This window comes from Lissotriton helveticus, unplaced genomic scaffold (genome assembly GCF_964261635.1).
Source record: "Lissotriton helveticus unplaced genomic scaffold, aLisHel1.1 SCAFFOLD_590, whole genome shotgun sequence".
Taxonomy (NCBI): Eukaryota; Metazoa; Chordata; class Amphibia; order Caudata; family Salamandridae; genus Lissotriton; species Lissotriton helveticus.
Genome location: NW_027611748.1, coordinates 132,452 through 148,043, shown reverse-complemented (window position 1 = coordinate 148,043; position 15,592 = coordinate 132,452). Strand labels below are relative to the sequence as shown.

The following is a 15,592-nucleotide window of genomic DNA, read 5'->3' as shown; positions in this document are numbered from 1 at the left end:
TCGTGGTATTCACAAGGCCCTGGCTCGTTTCCTGGTCCACCAGGCCCTGGCTCATGTCCTGGTCATCACAAGGCCCCACCTCACATCCTGGTCCTCACAAGCACCTGGCTCACATCCTGGTCCTCACAAGGCCCCATGTCACGTCCTAGTCCACCAGGCCCCGGCTCACGTCCTGGTCCTCACAAGGCCCCGGCTCAAATTCTGGTCCTCACAAGGCCCTGGCTCACGTCCTGGTCCTCACAAGGCCCGGCTCAAATTCTGGTCCTCACATGGCCCTGGCTCACATCCTGGTCCACCAGGCGCCGGCTCACGTCCTGGTCCTCACAAGGCCCTGGCTCACGTCCTAGTCCCCCAGGCCGGAGCTCACGTCCTGGTCCCCCACCAGGCCCTGGCTCACATCCTGGTCCCCACCAGGCCCTGGCTCACATCCTGGTCCCCACCAGGCCCTGGCTCACATCCTGGTCCCCACCAGGCCCTGGCTCACATCCTGGTCCCCACCAGGCCCTGGCTCACAGCCTGGTCCCCACCAGGCCCCTGCGCACGTCCTGTTCCTCACAAGGCCCTGACTCACGTCCTAGTCCCCCAGGCCGGAGCTCACGTCCTGGTCCCCACCAGGCCCTGGCTCACATCCTGGTCCCCACCAGGCCCTGGCTCACATCCTGGTCCCCACCAGGCCCTGGCTCACATCCTGGTCCCCACCAGGCCCTGGCTCACATCCTGGTCCCCACCAGGCCCTGGCTCACACCCTGGTCCCCACCAGGCCCTGGCTCACAGCCTGGTCCCCACCAGGCCCCTGCGCATGTCCTGGTCCTCACAAGGCCCTGACTCACGTCCTAGTCCCCCAGGCCGGAGCTCACGTCCTGGTCCCCACCAGGCCCTGGCTCACATCCTGGTCCCCACCAGGCCCCTGCTCACGTCCTGGTCCTCACAAGGCCCTGGCTCACGTCCTAGTCCCCCAGGCCGGAGCTCACGTCCTAGTCCTCACAAGACCCTGGCTCATGGCCTGGTCCACCAGGCCCTGGCTCACATCCTGGTCGCCACCAGGCCCTGGCTCACGTCCTGGTCGCCACCAGGCCCTGGCTCACGTCCTGGTCGCCACCAGGCCCTGGCTCACGTCCTGGTCGCCACCAGGCCCTGGCTCACGTCCTGGTCGCCACCAGGCCCTGGCTCACGTCCTGGTCGCCACCAGGCACTGGCTCCTGTCCTAGTCGCCACCAGGCCCTGGCTCACATGCTGGTCCCCACCAGGCCCCGACTGACGTCCTGGTCCTCAGAAGGTCCTGGCACACGTCCTGGTCCTCACTAGAGTCCGGCTCAAATCCTGGTCTATAACAAGCCCTGCCCACATGCTAGTCCTCACTAGACTCCGGCTCACATCCTGGTCCCAACCAGGCCAAGCTGCAGAGGGAGATCAACTGGTTTTTGACACACAATGCCACCTCAAACAGGAAGCAGACATATGCAAATCAGCTTTAGACTCCTCCCAATAGGAGCAGTCCAGCCTGAAGAGCCAATCCAGATTCTTTCTGAACCGGAACAGAAGCAACCCAAGACTGGTTTTAGCCTATTTGGGCCTCGACTGTAGGGTGCGACTTCATTCCAGCGGTGCAGCACGCACGGGACCCACATCTGGGCTCTGACTGTAGGGTGACGCTTGATTCCAGTGGTGCAGCGAGCTCGGGACCCACTTCTGGGCCCTGACTGTAGGGTTTGGCTTGATTTCAACGGTGCAGCAAGCACAGGACCCACATCTGGGTCTTGACTGTAGGGTGCGGCTTGATTTCAGCGCTGCAGCCAGCACGGGACCCACATCTGGGCACACCTGTCCTGTTTAGAAATAAGCAAAATGATGGATGGAATGTTTGAGTTCATCCCAGGCTCTGGTTATTACTCAGGGACACATCCCAGCCCATCCTTCTTGTTCTTGCCCTCCGTTGCACCCCAGCCTGCAGCCAATCAGAGTGCTTTAGACAACATTACTTCCAGATGTCTACTCCAGTAGTCACAGCAGTTCTAACTCTAAGGATTGGCATGTCTCTCTGTTCCTGATGTTCACCAAACTAACTGAGGCCACGGTGAACAAGCAGCTCACCAAATACCTTGAGTCCCACCAACTTCTGCACAAAGTCCATCCAGGGCTCCAACAGAGCTAAAGCCACGTGGGATATTAGAGACATTATGTATGGGGGTGGGGAGGTGGGGGCTCTGATCTGATTAGATCTATCAGAAGCCTTTGACACCATCTCCCACTCCACTTTCCTCCAGAGATTGTAGGTGGTGGGTCTTTGGGGAAAGTGCCTGCTTGGTTCTTATCCTTTTTGAAAGATCCGACCCAAGCGGTGGCCTCAGCTCACTTCAGATCAACCCCTAAGACAATTCCCCCTCCCCCGGCTGGTTTTGAGCCACAATCTTTTGAATCTTTACATGGCCCACTTGGCCAGCCTGATCGAGTCATTCGATATCACCTCTACTCAAATATACACAAATCATTAGATTAGAATTAAATACAGATAAAATGTCCAGTAATTTCAGGAGCTGCCGCCTGGAAGTCGCTGATTGGATGAGCTCAAATCCCTGGCGCTGAACAGTGAAAAAAATGGAAATAGTGGTATTTGGGTCCAGAGCTTCATGGCACAAGGGTGGAGGCCGTTGTCGTTGGGAGCTCTGTCCACCCCATTCCATCAAGTCAGCAAACTGGGAGTTTGGGTGAATTCGCATCTGTTCTTAAAAGGATACATTAATATCATCTGCTATTCAAGCTTCTGACTGCTGAAAGTTATCAGAAAAATACTTTCGTTCATCCCTGCTTTATCTAGGAAGGACCTGGTTCTGGTTCTGATTCTATCGAGAAGGAATTTCTGCTCTCTTTATACGTAGGCATATCTAAATATCGCCATCATAGATTGCTGCTGCTACAAATACAGCAGCTGGGCTAGTTCTGAGGTTAAAAAAAACAACGTCGCTCTCCAACAAACTGGCCAAATTGTACTGACTTCCTGTCCTGAAAAGATGTCAATTTAAAGCACTTTGGGGCATATGTATCAAGCCCTTTTCCCATTCGCCTTTTCCCGGCCCGTTTGTGAACGGGAAAAGGCCTTTTGGGATGTATCATCCCAAAAGGGCATCGCAAATTAGAAAATTGCAAAATCTGCGGTTCTCTATTTTGCAATTGCATTTAAGGAATCGCAAATTGCGAAACCTTAAATGCAATGTATGAAGCATGGTAAAAGTACAATTTGGCCTTAAGAAATCGCAAATTACCACCAACTTCAAGTTGGTGGTAATTTGCGATTTCTTTGAAAAATGCACTTTTTTGAATTTTGAAAGTGCCATGTGGCGCACATACATGCCCTTGGGGCATGTATGTGCGTCATATGTGTACACATACATATTTCAGGGGTGCAACAGGGTATACTTTTGACACCCTGGCACCCTTGAAATTACATTCTCAATTTGCGATTCTCTAATTGCGAATCGCAAATTGAGACTGTCTTCCAATCCATTCCCATGGGCCTCCTAGCGCATAGGAATGAATAGGAAGATATTCCTTAATTGCGAATCGCGATTCGCAATTAACCCCTTCCATGCTGATGACGAGCTCAGCTCGTCATCAGCGTTACCTGCCGTGTGCTGATGACGAGCTGAGCTCGTCATGAATCGCGGTAATTTGAAAACTGCTGCATACAGCGGGAAAAACGGCCGCACGCATGCGGTTAAGGAATATTAAGGAATCGCAATCATTATTGCGATTCCTACATACATAGCATTTTGCGATTCCGTAATAGCAATTCGCTAAAAATCGCAATTAAGGAATCGCAGAAGGGCTTGCTCATACATATGCCCCTAAATGTCATAAACGCTCTACAGTCAGAGGGTTCATTCTTATTTGTCCTTTCTTTTTGCCTGGTATCAGCTGGCCGAGGGGTGAGATCCCATCATGCTTTGCGGCGTAAAGTCTCTAAGTTTATAAAAATCAGAATAGATGGCTGCTCTCTGCTTGTGGTAACTGCAGGTACCTGGAATGGAATGCCCTCCCACCTGCCCTGTGCAACCAAGAAAACATGAGTTCTTTCAGGATATAAATCAAAACCTTTCTGTTCATGTTCAGGGGCTGTGGGATTTTGATACTTATGTGCTTATACTAGCGCCAGGACACTTCTGTCCCGAACTAGCTGTGCAGCGCTATATAAATTGTCTCTCACATCCCATCATAAGCCATCGATCTCTGGGCCACAGATTGTTGCCGTTATAGACGCCCTAGGAGGAGGAAAGGCTCTGGGATCTGAAGGTTTGGTGTAGAGTTTTACAAACAAATACCAGCCGCATACCTGCTGGAGGTGTATGCCGAGGCATTGAAGGGCGGTGTGTCGCTGGTGCCTATAAGTGATGCAGTCATATCAGTGCCCCCTAAGCCTGGAAATACCCTTTAAGTGATTATCTTATTGCCCTCTGCCACTGGGTAATAATGACAATACATTTCTGCCTGAGGTGATGGGACACGGCTATCCCTCCTACTAGAGAAAATAGTCTCCCCTGTACAGTTGGGATTTGTCCCACATAAACCCACAGCGGTTGATCTACAGACTGTAATCGCAGTGCTGCATCGGGTAAACCCAGACATGAAGTCAGCTGATGCCGATAAGGCGTTTTACTCCCTGGAGTAGCCTTTTATGATCGAGACGTTTAGGCGGCTTGCTATGTCAGGGAGTTTGAGATCAGGTATGAAGCTGCTGGACACCCAGCCTATGGCCTGCGTTTACGTAAATGGGCTCAACTCAGACGCTATTCAGATCGCCTGGGGCACTGGGCTTAGTGTTATAATTTCTGATGTCTTTGTCTCAAAGTGGAGAGTTGCTAATTTGAATCCTGGTTGGTGCACAAGGGAATAGTGACTTGTATATTTACAGTGCTATGACGTCCCTGCCCGTGACAGACAGCACTTTGAATATGAAAGCCAATAGTTTAAAGAAAGAATTAAACAAAATATACAATACGCTACACAAATTATAGGATGAGCTGTACAGAGTAAGATCAGTCGAGCATAATTTGCAAAAAGAGAGAACGTGTAAATGCTTACTGTGCTATCAGATGTTACATTTTTAGTATCCACAATCCTACTGTAGCTAGAGTTAACCTTTTTTAAGGTTTCCATGAAAATACTGCATTAAAGAAGTACTGGGAACACCCTCACAGTAATCTTAAAAAGAATTACTCTTTGTTATTGTGATTCTTCAGGTTTGTCGCGCCCTTGGGTGGTCTGCTCCATTGCCTGCACTCATTTAGTGCAGCTCGGTGATGCCAGCACAACTGGAACAGCCTGGAGGGTGCACACAGCTCAGCTATAAAAGTCCTGCTTGTTTGGTGCTGGGTGGCAGGAGCTGCCCGGCAGCAAGGATCGCGAAGTGAGTGTCCACATGCCAGTTTGTGGATCGTGTTCGCAACCCAACCATTTCAGCATACTACGAATCTTTGCTGCCACCACACAAGCAAACTGACCCAGGAGTTACAAGTTAGCCAAGGCGGCTCTGGGCCATTGCTTACATTTATGGCCCCACCCAGGTCTCTGGCCCTCTGGACAGCTATCTAAACAGAGGACATGCCCTTTTGAGAAGCTGGTAACCCCAGTGCTTCTTCGAACAGTTTTTATCGTAGCGCTCCATTTTACGCGACCCACTCTCACCCCAATGGCCTCCTCAACATGGTGTGATATTTGGGTGACATTCGTTCCACAAAGTCCTGAAGCGTGCATAAAGCACAAGCCCGAAACCCATCAACCTATATCTTCCAGGATCAACACCTAACGAGAAGAACAAACGCAGAACTCAAATGTTTTGAAAGACCAATGTCATAGTCACAGTTTGATGCACTGTAGTCGATCACCGTATTAGCAGGTCTTTTGTAATTAGGCACTCCTACCTGGAGACGGTTGTTATGTGGTCACTATTAATAAGGGTTTATTGTCCGTCATTGTGGATATACTGTCTACCTTGATACTACTGCTTTTCCTTAACCTTTGTGTTCTAAAAGTACCAGTAACCTTTATAAGGCAAGCTTTATAATGTGGTCTATCAGTTCTCACTTTATCCCCTTCTTGTAAAATATGCAAGCCAAACTTGAAATAAGTACACTTTGTTGTGAGAATAGCTATTGTTGCCGCTGATTTCTTTTATTGCAGCACAGCAATGTGTCTCTTCTAAATCGAACCTTGATTATTCGAATAGTATTGATTTAATTCCAGAGTGATTTTTGCACCATTAAGGCGATAAATAATACGTTGACCTCATATTTGAGTTGGATTGGTTTATCCTGTTGTCCTGTCCTTCGTCGTCGTTTTCTAGTGAGCGGATTAGGCTCTATAGGATCATACGGGCTCTCTCCCTCCCTTTGCTTCAACAGTGTTTGCCTTTAGAGATGCTGATATGGAGTGTGGAGACCTGCAGTTAAGCAGCTCTGAACGAGTGAATGAAATCCATGCTGGTGGTTGGTGCTGGGAAACGTGCCTTTCATGTTTGTCTTCCATCCAGCTAAGGGGACAGAGGCACAGAAAGAGTAGGATTCGCCTAGTACTAAACAGTTTAAGTTGAATGAACACAGAACTACTTTTTCCAAAGGTTATTACTTGGACACGTTACATTCTGGTGAATAGTCCATGAGAGTGGGTGATGTGTACCCTTCCCCCACCCACCCAGGCAATGTCTATGTGGTAATCAAACTCTCGTGTCATCGGTAGGCTAAGGGTAAGATTTATTCACCACTCACCCAACTGTACCAAGAACTGACCCTAACTGTCGGGAACACTCCTGGCAGCGCATCAACACTCCTGGCAATGCATCGACTACATTCCAGGAGTTGCTGGAAGGAATCTTTAGTTAAAGACGCATCATCACAGTCTGGGTCCATTTTTAAAAGCACAGTTTTACTTACAACTTTAGGATGTTTGTAAATACCCCCGATCTTGGACAAAAATGGGAAGAGAAGCATAAATTTACTTAGTGATTCCCGAAGCGCACTATTTCACAAATTGGTAGGTCAGGTTTAAACACAGAGTCTCCTGGTTGCACAGTTTCCTAGTGCAGTAAACCACACTTGGGGTGTTGGAGATTGTGAGGGAGCAGCTGAGGGACTACTATCCCAGGATAATGGCCTGTACAGTGGCCCAGTTGAGCAGTACCATTTGGTGTTTATTTCCAGCATCTTTAGGTAAAGTGGTAAAGCCGGGATTAGATGTTATGTCTAGTGGTGGTGTGTGCACACACTAGTGAATTGCCTACCTCGTTAAGGGTTGTGTCAAGGTTTTTTTACAGCATTTGGTAGATGTATTGAGCATATTTATAAGTGACTGTCTACCAATATTTTCATGTAAGAAGGTTGAGACCTTTTCCTTTTGTCGTGGGGCAAAGCTGCTTGTTGTAGGGGACTACTGTCTCCACAACCAGTCCATGACACTACTAACTAGAGTAGTCAGTTTCCAGTAACGTGTCCCTGAACGCCTACTAGCTCTTCCTTCTATGTTTGTGTTCTGAGCCCCTCCTCCTCCAGTCGGACCCATCAAGGATGATTGGTCTCTGTGTAAATGCGCTTTCGTGTACTGGATTCATGTGAGGTGCAGAGCCCATTTCAGGTGTCTCCCTTGTATCTACGTAGCCTCTAAAGCTGTGTGCTGTTCCATAATGTTAGTGAAAATCTGCGTTCTCTCCTCTCACTGCATGTCCCGCCGCTGCTTTTTAGAGTCACTCCTCGTATTGAAATTCTTTGTAAAGCAGATGACCCTTGTAGGGAAGATTATAATCTCTCTGACACTCCTTGGTACGTAATATCCCAAACTTGGACCCCCAAAAAAACAAATGACTGCATGATTTACTATATGGTGATACTTCCTTGAAATATTGCTCATTTTGCCCATGCTTCAGTCCATTTGAAACTAGTCTTTACTTTCCCACCCTCTTGCCCACACAGTACCCTGGAACCTGTCAGCTATTACATGCTCACCTGTCAAGAGAACTTACAAACAGAATAGAAGTTTTTCTGCTAGTAGACATTGAACACTTTCTATTAGTAACTCCACTGGGTGCAAACCCATTGGTGCTTGTCCTGTGTTATTGCATTGTTTGCACTAGATTCTCCTCGTGCCTGGCCTTGGTTATTGCATTGTTTGCATCAGATTCTCCTCGTGCCTGGCCTGTGTTATTGCATTGTTTGCCTCAGATTCTCCTCGTGCCTGGCCTGTTGTTGCAATGTTTGCATCAGATTCTCCTCGTGCCTGGTCCGTGTTATTGCATTGTTCGACTTAGATTCTCCTCGTGCTTGGCCTGTGTTATTGCATTGTTTGCATCAGATTCTCCTCGTGCCTGGACTGTGTTATTGCATTGTTTGCATCAGAGTCTCCTCGTGCCTGTCCTTTGTTATTGCATCGTTTGCATCAGATTCTCCTCGTGCCTGGACTGTGTTATTGCATTGTTTGCATCAGATTCTCCTCGTGCCTGGCCCGTGTTATTGCATTGTTTGCATTAGATTCTCCATGTGCCTGGCCTGTGTTATTGCAGTGTTTCGTCAGACTCTACTAGTGCCTGCTCTGCGTTATTGCATTGTTTTCATCAGATTCTCCTTGTGCCTGGCCTGTGTTATTGCATTGTTTGCCTCAGATTCTCCTTGTGCCTGGCCTGTGTTATTGCATTGTTTGCCTCAGATTCTCCTCGTGCCTGGCCTGTGTTATTGTAATTTAAATTTGTAACGCGCATTATCACCCAGAGGTCTCTAAGTGCTGTCAGAGGGCACACATGGACTAGGTGGAGAGAGGGGAGGGAAGGCTGGTAAGTCGTACCCCATGCTTCCAAGAAGAGCACGGTTTTGAGCTTCTTCCTGAAGGGAAGGAGATTCAATTCCTTGTGTAGGCTCACTGGAAGGCTATTCCAGGACAGGGGGATTGCGGTTGAGAACGCTCGTCCTTCCACGGAGGACAGTTTGAAGCCGGGGCAGACCAAAAGGGTGGCCTCTCCTGACTGCAGTGTCCTACTGGGGAACTAGGGGACAATGCGGTCCTTGCTATAACTTGGGGCTTTGCCGTACAGGGTTTTGTGTGTAATGCAGAGACCCTTAAATTTAATTATCTGCCTGATTAGGAGCCAATGGAGATCGCGTAGCAGGGGTGTGGCGTGCGTCCATCTTGGTTTTTGAAAAATTAGTCTTGCTGCGTCGTTCATGACAATTTGTAGTCTGTCCAACTGTTGTTTGGGGTACAGGGACTTGCCGTAGTTCAGATGCGACAGGATCATTGCTGAGACTGCTTGTCTGAGCGTGGCCAAGGTGAGGAGTGGAGACAGTTTTCGCAGTTGTCTCCGGAGGCCAACACAAGTACCTACGACTGCTGAGACTTCTTGTGTCATAGAAAGTTTGGGATTGATTTGGATTCCCAGGCTTTTCACGGCCACTGCCGGTACAGGAAAAGGCCCAAGTTCTTTTGGCCAGAAGAGGTCATTCCATGGACTGGAAGCTGAGGTAACCTCCAGTACCTCTGTTTTATCAGGGTTTATTTTTAATGAGTTGGCTGACATCCAATTAACCATGAATTTTAGTATGTTTTGCATTCTTACATGTGCTGTCGGAGAGCTGTCGATTTGGATAATGATTTGAGTGTCGTCGGCATAGTTGTAGATCCGACACTCCATCTGGGTTTCCAGAGAGCGATTACGTCTTCATCGATTCCTGGAAGGCCATCTTGAAAATCTTGGGTGGGCAGGGATCCACTGGTGACCCTGATTTCACCCGCCTAGTCAGGACTGCCAGGGACTCCTTAGTGAGTAGTGGCAAGGTGGTTAAAGGATGGGCAATCATAGGGGGTGTGGGGGTGGGGCTTGTGGGACAGGGGAGGCTCGGGGTGCGATGAACTTCCAACAGGAGATCCTTTATTTTCTTAGTAAAAAAAGACTGAAATGTGTGGCAGTCTTCCTGGGTAAAGGAGGGTTTTTGCCCCTCATTTTTCCTTAACTCATTCAGGACCGTAAAAGTTTCTTTCTGGGATTTGCTAGCAGCAGCAATTCTGTCCTCATGGAATTCAGCCTTCCGTAACATGATGGCCTGTTTATAGGCGGCGAACGCTGTTGCGTAGGCAATCTGGGTGCTAGGTTCATAATCTTTACGCCAGGCTCTCTCGCTCTGGCGGAGAGATTGTTTCAGTAACCTAAGAGCATCATTGAACCAAGGAGCACCTTTGCCCTTGTCCAAGATTCTCACCTTACGTGCGTTCTTGCATTGTTTGCATCAGATTCTCCTCGTGCCTGGCCTGTGGTATTGCATTGTTTGCATTAGATTCTCCTCGTGCCTGGCCCGTGTTATTGCATTGTTTGCATTAGATTCTCCTCGTGCCTGGCCCGTGTTCTTGCATTGTTTGTGTCAGATTCTCCTAGTGCCTTGCCTGCGTTATTGCATTGTTTGCGTCAGATTCTCCCCGTACCTGGCCTGTTATTGCATTGTTTACATCAGATTCTCCTTGTGCCCGGCCTATGTTATTGCATTGTTTGCGTCAGATTCTCCTCGTTCCTGACCTGTGTTATTGCATTGTTTGCGTCAGTTTCTCCCAACGCCTGGCCTGTGTTATTGCATGGTTTACATCAGATTCTCCTCGTGCCTGGCCTGTGTTATTGCATTGTTTACATCAGATTCTCCTCGTGCCTGGCCTGTGTTATTCCAGTGTTTGCGTCAGATTCACCTGGTGGCTGACCTGTTATTGCATTGTTTGCGTCAGATTCTCCCAACGCCTGGCCTGTGTTATTGCATTGTTTATTTATTTTATTTATTTGCAAAGTTTTATAGAGCGCGAACAAGATCCTTACGGATATCAGAGCGCTTTACACACAGATGGAATACTAAGAACTGAGGAATAATAATTAAACAAGTCAATTAGTGCAAAGATGAGCAAATGGTTAACAATAGAGTCAACGCAAGGTAGTACCGATGCATAGGTGATCAGTCTGGACATAGTCATGCGAGGAAAAATAATGAGTCTCGAGATTTCTTTAGTCTATATTCGGGAGAGTTTAGCTAAGAGGAGTGATTTGGTTCTTTTTTGAAGGATGCCGTGGATGAGATAAGTCTGATTTCTGGAGGGAGGGCGTTCCAGATCCTGGGCGCCATCCCTGAGAAGGAGCGTTTATATGTATTTTCTTGTGGAATCTTTGAGGTTTCAAAAGAAGATTTTCTGTGCTTCTCGTGGTTCTTGAGCCACCCGAGATTGTCAGTTTCCGAGCGAGGTAACTGGGTGAGTTGTGGTGTATAGCCTTGTGTGTCATGCATGCGATTTTCAGGTGTATTCTAGCTTCGTATGGCAGCCAGTTCAAGGATTTTCGGTCGGGAGTGATGTGAGAGCGTTTTTTTGAGCCAGTGATTAGTCTCGCTGCAGCATTAATAGAGGCCCTTAGGGGTGCGGTTGTCGATGTAGGGAGGCCACAGAGGGCGACACCTCCATAATCTACTCGAGGGATAATTATGGCTTGGACTGCAGTCCTGAAGTCATTGACTGGAAGGAAGAGTTTCAGCTTCCTCAATGTGTTGATTTGGAAATTAGCTCCCTTCGTTGCAATGCTGATATGATGCTACATATTGAGATTGCAGTCGAGGGTTATGCCTAAAGATTTTGCTGAGTCCACGATGGTAGGTTGCACGTTGAATGCAGTGAGATGATTCAGCCAAGCCTGAGTGATGTGGAGTTTTGGAGGTGCTATTAGGAGGAATTCCGTTTTTAGAGCGTTAAGTTTGAGATGATTCTCTGCCAGCCAAGTCTGTGTGTTCCTAAGCGTTGTGTTGAGTAGTTTGATGTCTTCAGGGGGGTGTATTTTAAGGTAGAGTTGGGTATCGTCTGCGTACATGTGAAATTGCACATTAAATGCTTGAAGTAGTGCGGTGAGTGGTTCCATGACTAGGTTGAACAATGTTTGGGATAGGAAGGATCCCTGTGGAACACCTAGTGTTACTGGAACGGGTGTGGACATAGTATTGTTAATCTTACATTTCTGAGTCCGATTATGTAGAAAGGAGGTATACCACTTGAGTACTGTCCCTGATAGACCCATTCTGAGACTCAGCAGATCGAGTAAGTTCTAGTGTTTGACCGTATCAAAGGCTGATGAGAGGTGGTGGCTAAAGAAATCTGCGTTCGAGCATTTTGTTTTTTAAACAATTTTTATTTTCAGTTGAGCAGGCAGTGAGAACAAATCAAACAAATACAGTTGTCTCCTGTTCCAGTAATCAAGGCTAATCAACATCATAGCAGTTTCATTATGTGATCTTAGGACAGTACACCTACAGTAAGAACCCTTCACATCCTCCCACCCATCACCCCATCCGCCACCCTCCAATCCCGTCAGCATTATAAAGCCATCGGCCATTGCAAGGATTGCGTCTTTCATGGGCTGCTCTCCGGTGTGTGTTCTGTACATGGCGGCTCACATAAGTTCCCCCTGGCTTCATTCCACTTCCCCCACACCCGCATCCACTTTCTTGGGCAGCCCCTATGCGTGTAAACCGCCTTCTCGGCTATCATAGCAATGTCCATATCCTCTTCCCACTGTGGTTGTGAGGGTGTCACCCCGGAGCCCCAGTTCCGTGCTATATTCCGTTTTGCCAGGGCCATACCCAATGTCGCCCACGTTTTCTGTGCCACATTAAGATCTGTAGGTTGCCATATGTTCAAGATACAACGAGGATCTGCCAGTACCTCCACCCCACTCACTTCCGAGAGTTGCTCCAGCACGTATTCCAGTAGGATTGTATTTTGGGGCACGTCCATAACGTATGGTAGTAAGTACCGGCTTGACCACATCCCCTGAGGCAAAGTGGATCAGGCACCCGCCCTATTTTGTGTATCACTGTGCGGGAGTAGTAGACCGGATGCAGGATTTTAAGCTGCACCAATCTCAAACGGGAGGGGATTGCGGCCTCTCTCGCTGATGCAAGTGTCTCCATCCAGTCCGAGTCGTCTATGTCCCCCAGTTCAATCTCCCACTTGCCACTAGGAGAATCTGATGCAATCAATGCAAGAACGCACGTAAGGTGAGAATCTTGGACAAGGGCAAAGGTGCTCCTTGGGTCAATGATGCTCTTCGGTTACTGAAACAATCTCTCCGCCAGAGCGAGAGAGCCTGGCGTAAAGATTACACACCCATCTTCTGGGGAGTGTATTTTAAGGTAGAGTTGGGTATCGTCTGCGTACATGTGAAATTGCACATTAGATGCTTGAAGTAGTGCGGTGAGTGGTTCCATGACTAGGTTGAACAATGTTTGGGATAGGGAGGATCCTTGTGGAACACCTAGTGTTACTGGAACGGGTGTGGACATGGTATTGTTAATCTTAAATTTCTGAGTCCGATTATGTAGAAAGGAGGTATACCACTTGAGTACTGTCCCTGATAGACCCATTCTGAGACTCAGCAGATCGAGTAAGTTCTAGTGTTTGACCGTATCAAAGGCTGATGAGAGGTAGAGTAGGATGAGGAGGCAAGTACCCTTCTGATCAAGAATTTGAAGCGCGTGATCAATTATGAGTGTCATTGCTGATTCCGTACTGTGGCCTGATCGGAAGCCTGATTCCTGCGCAGCACCACTGTAGGGTCAGGTAGGTTGTTGACCAGTTGTTTCCGGTACGTAGTGAAATGGCTTTCTTATCTAAATGATCTGTGAGGAGCCTGTCCTCCAGTGGGGAGGCGTCCACCAACGTGGTTTCGGGGGTAATGGCACCCCGGAGTGTGTGCCTGATTTGGGAGTAGCGGTACAACTCCGTGTCAGCCATGCCGTATTTTTCTTTGAGCGCAGCGAAGGAGAGGATTTCCCCCCGAACCCATAAGTCCCCAATGTTTGATACCTATGAGGTCCCAGTGTCTAAACCCTTTGGTGTTTGCTAAGGTGCCAAGCGTCTTGTTTCCCAGAGTGGAGTAGCCAGCGTGAGCACTCCCTGTAATGCCTTCTGGCCCGTGTGCCATATACGAATCGTGTGGGCCGTGGGGCCAGTCAGCGCCAGGCGTCTCTTAGTGGTGTATAAAGCCCTCTTCAGGCGGTCAGCCGGTAGTACCTCCCTATCCAGTCTGTAAGCTGGGTCGTCGTGGGGTGCATGCAACCACTGATGGATTACCACTAGTTGAGCCGCCCAGTAATACAGTTTGACACTTGGAAGTGCTATACCCCCATCATACCAGCTCCGAGACAGTTTGGGGTGCGCTATTCGGGCCGGGCGTCCATCCCACAGTAAAGTCGCCACTTCGGCATTGATAGATTGGAAATATGAGAGCGGGACCGGGAAAGGCGTGTTTTGTAGTGCATAGAGAAATATGGGAAGCGCCAACATTTTAAAGAGCCGCTCTACCTAGCAGGGTAAGCAGGAGAGACCGCCAGTGGGATACATCTGATTTTAGTCTATGGAGTGGCTTCAATAGGTTCTCCGCCATAAAAGTGGTGGCCTGAGGTGTAATGTAGATTCCCAGATATTTAAATCCCCTGGTCGCTATTTGTACTGAGTAAATAAAAGGAGGACCCCTCTCAGATATGATCTGGGACCAGGGGAATGACAGTAGAAAATACTGGGATGTCCCAATACAGGGTTGTTGGTGAATACCCCAAGGATTGTTGGTTTGGGCTAAGGGTACTATGCTCTGGTGGTGTACGTACTAGGTCGTTGTGATGAGATTATCTAGCGGAAAAGCTATTTGTACTGGGCAGTCTGGGGGCAGGGTAGGAGTCGGGCCGCGCAATATGTAGAGCAATGATTTAGACCAGTTAATCATGTAGCCGGATTGCTCCCCGAAGCCGGTCAGTATATCCAGAAGGGTCTGCAGGGATGCTGTTGGGGATTTCATGTAGAGCAACAAATCATCGGTATACAAGGAGATACGGTCTTCCCAGCCCACCTCCCATGTTATCCCATGATATAGTGGTGTTGTGCGTGTCAAGGCAGCCAGTGGTTCCAAGATTAAGGCAAAGAGGAGATCACTGGGACTTTAGAAGCCATCCTTTTAATGAGAAGAACAAAACTACCAGTCCCATAAGCAATAGTGGTGAAAGGTGTCACGCATGACCTGGGGCAACATCTGATTCAGCACACCCAGTTCCATTTTTTAAGTATTTGACACAATATTGAATTTATAACCTTTGCGTTTTATGGTCATGAGTCACCAGAATACTAAAAACGTTTCTTTTATTGTCAGGGTCAATTAAGTAATGGTCACCAGCTTGGAAGCTCTGTTAATCTTCAGTATTTGTCATTGATCTCCATGTGTGGCTGGTTTGGGTCTGCGCCCTGCATCAATCCTGATAACTCACACAGGTAAGGAGCTTGTAGCAGCAACATGATAACCCCATACTCGTCTGTAAGAAGTGCGCTCGGAGGCAGGTATCCCATCATTTTTGTGAAACCAGGAACGGCCAATATCTGCTATGTACATTTGTTAAAATAAAACACAATCAAATCACAGTATACTGTTCCGGAGGTTCAGTCCCAGAGACATTATCTGTAACTGAACGCAGGCACCCTAGGAAGCATGTGCTTTTAAGACAAGTTGTGTTCACTCACCTGAAGGTGACATGCTTCATCATTGGGCTATACTCCTCAC

At 48.2% G+C, this 15,592-nt stretch overlaps 1 protein-coding gene across 6 annotated transcripts in view; it reads left to right on the top strand.

Annotated features, from left to right (window-relative positions):
* LOC144806644 (uncharacterized) overlaps nucleotides 1-15,592 on the top strand; it is a 352,101-nt gene that overhangs the window by 322,393 nt on the left and 14,116 nt on the right. For 5 of the 6 annotated variants that reach the window (XM_078672964.1, XM_078672963.1, XM_078672966.1 and 2 more), the window contains one exon: nucleotides 15,188-15,306. The exons of the other annotated variant lie outside the window; for it this stretch is intronic. The gene's annotated coding sequence lies outside the window, so the exon portion shown is untranslated. The remainder of the gene's footprint in view (nucleotides 1-15,187; nucleotides 15,307-15,592) is intronic. 6 annotated transcript variants of the gene reach the window in all.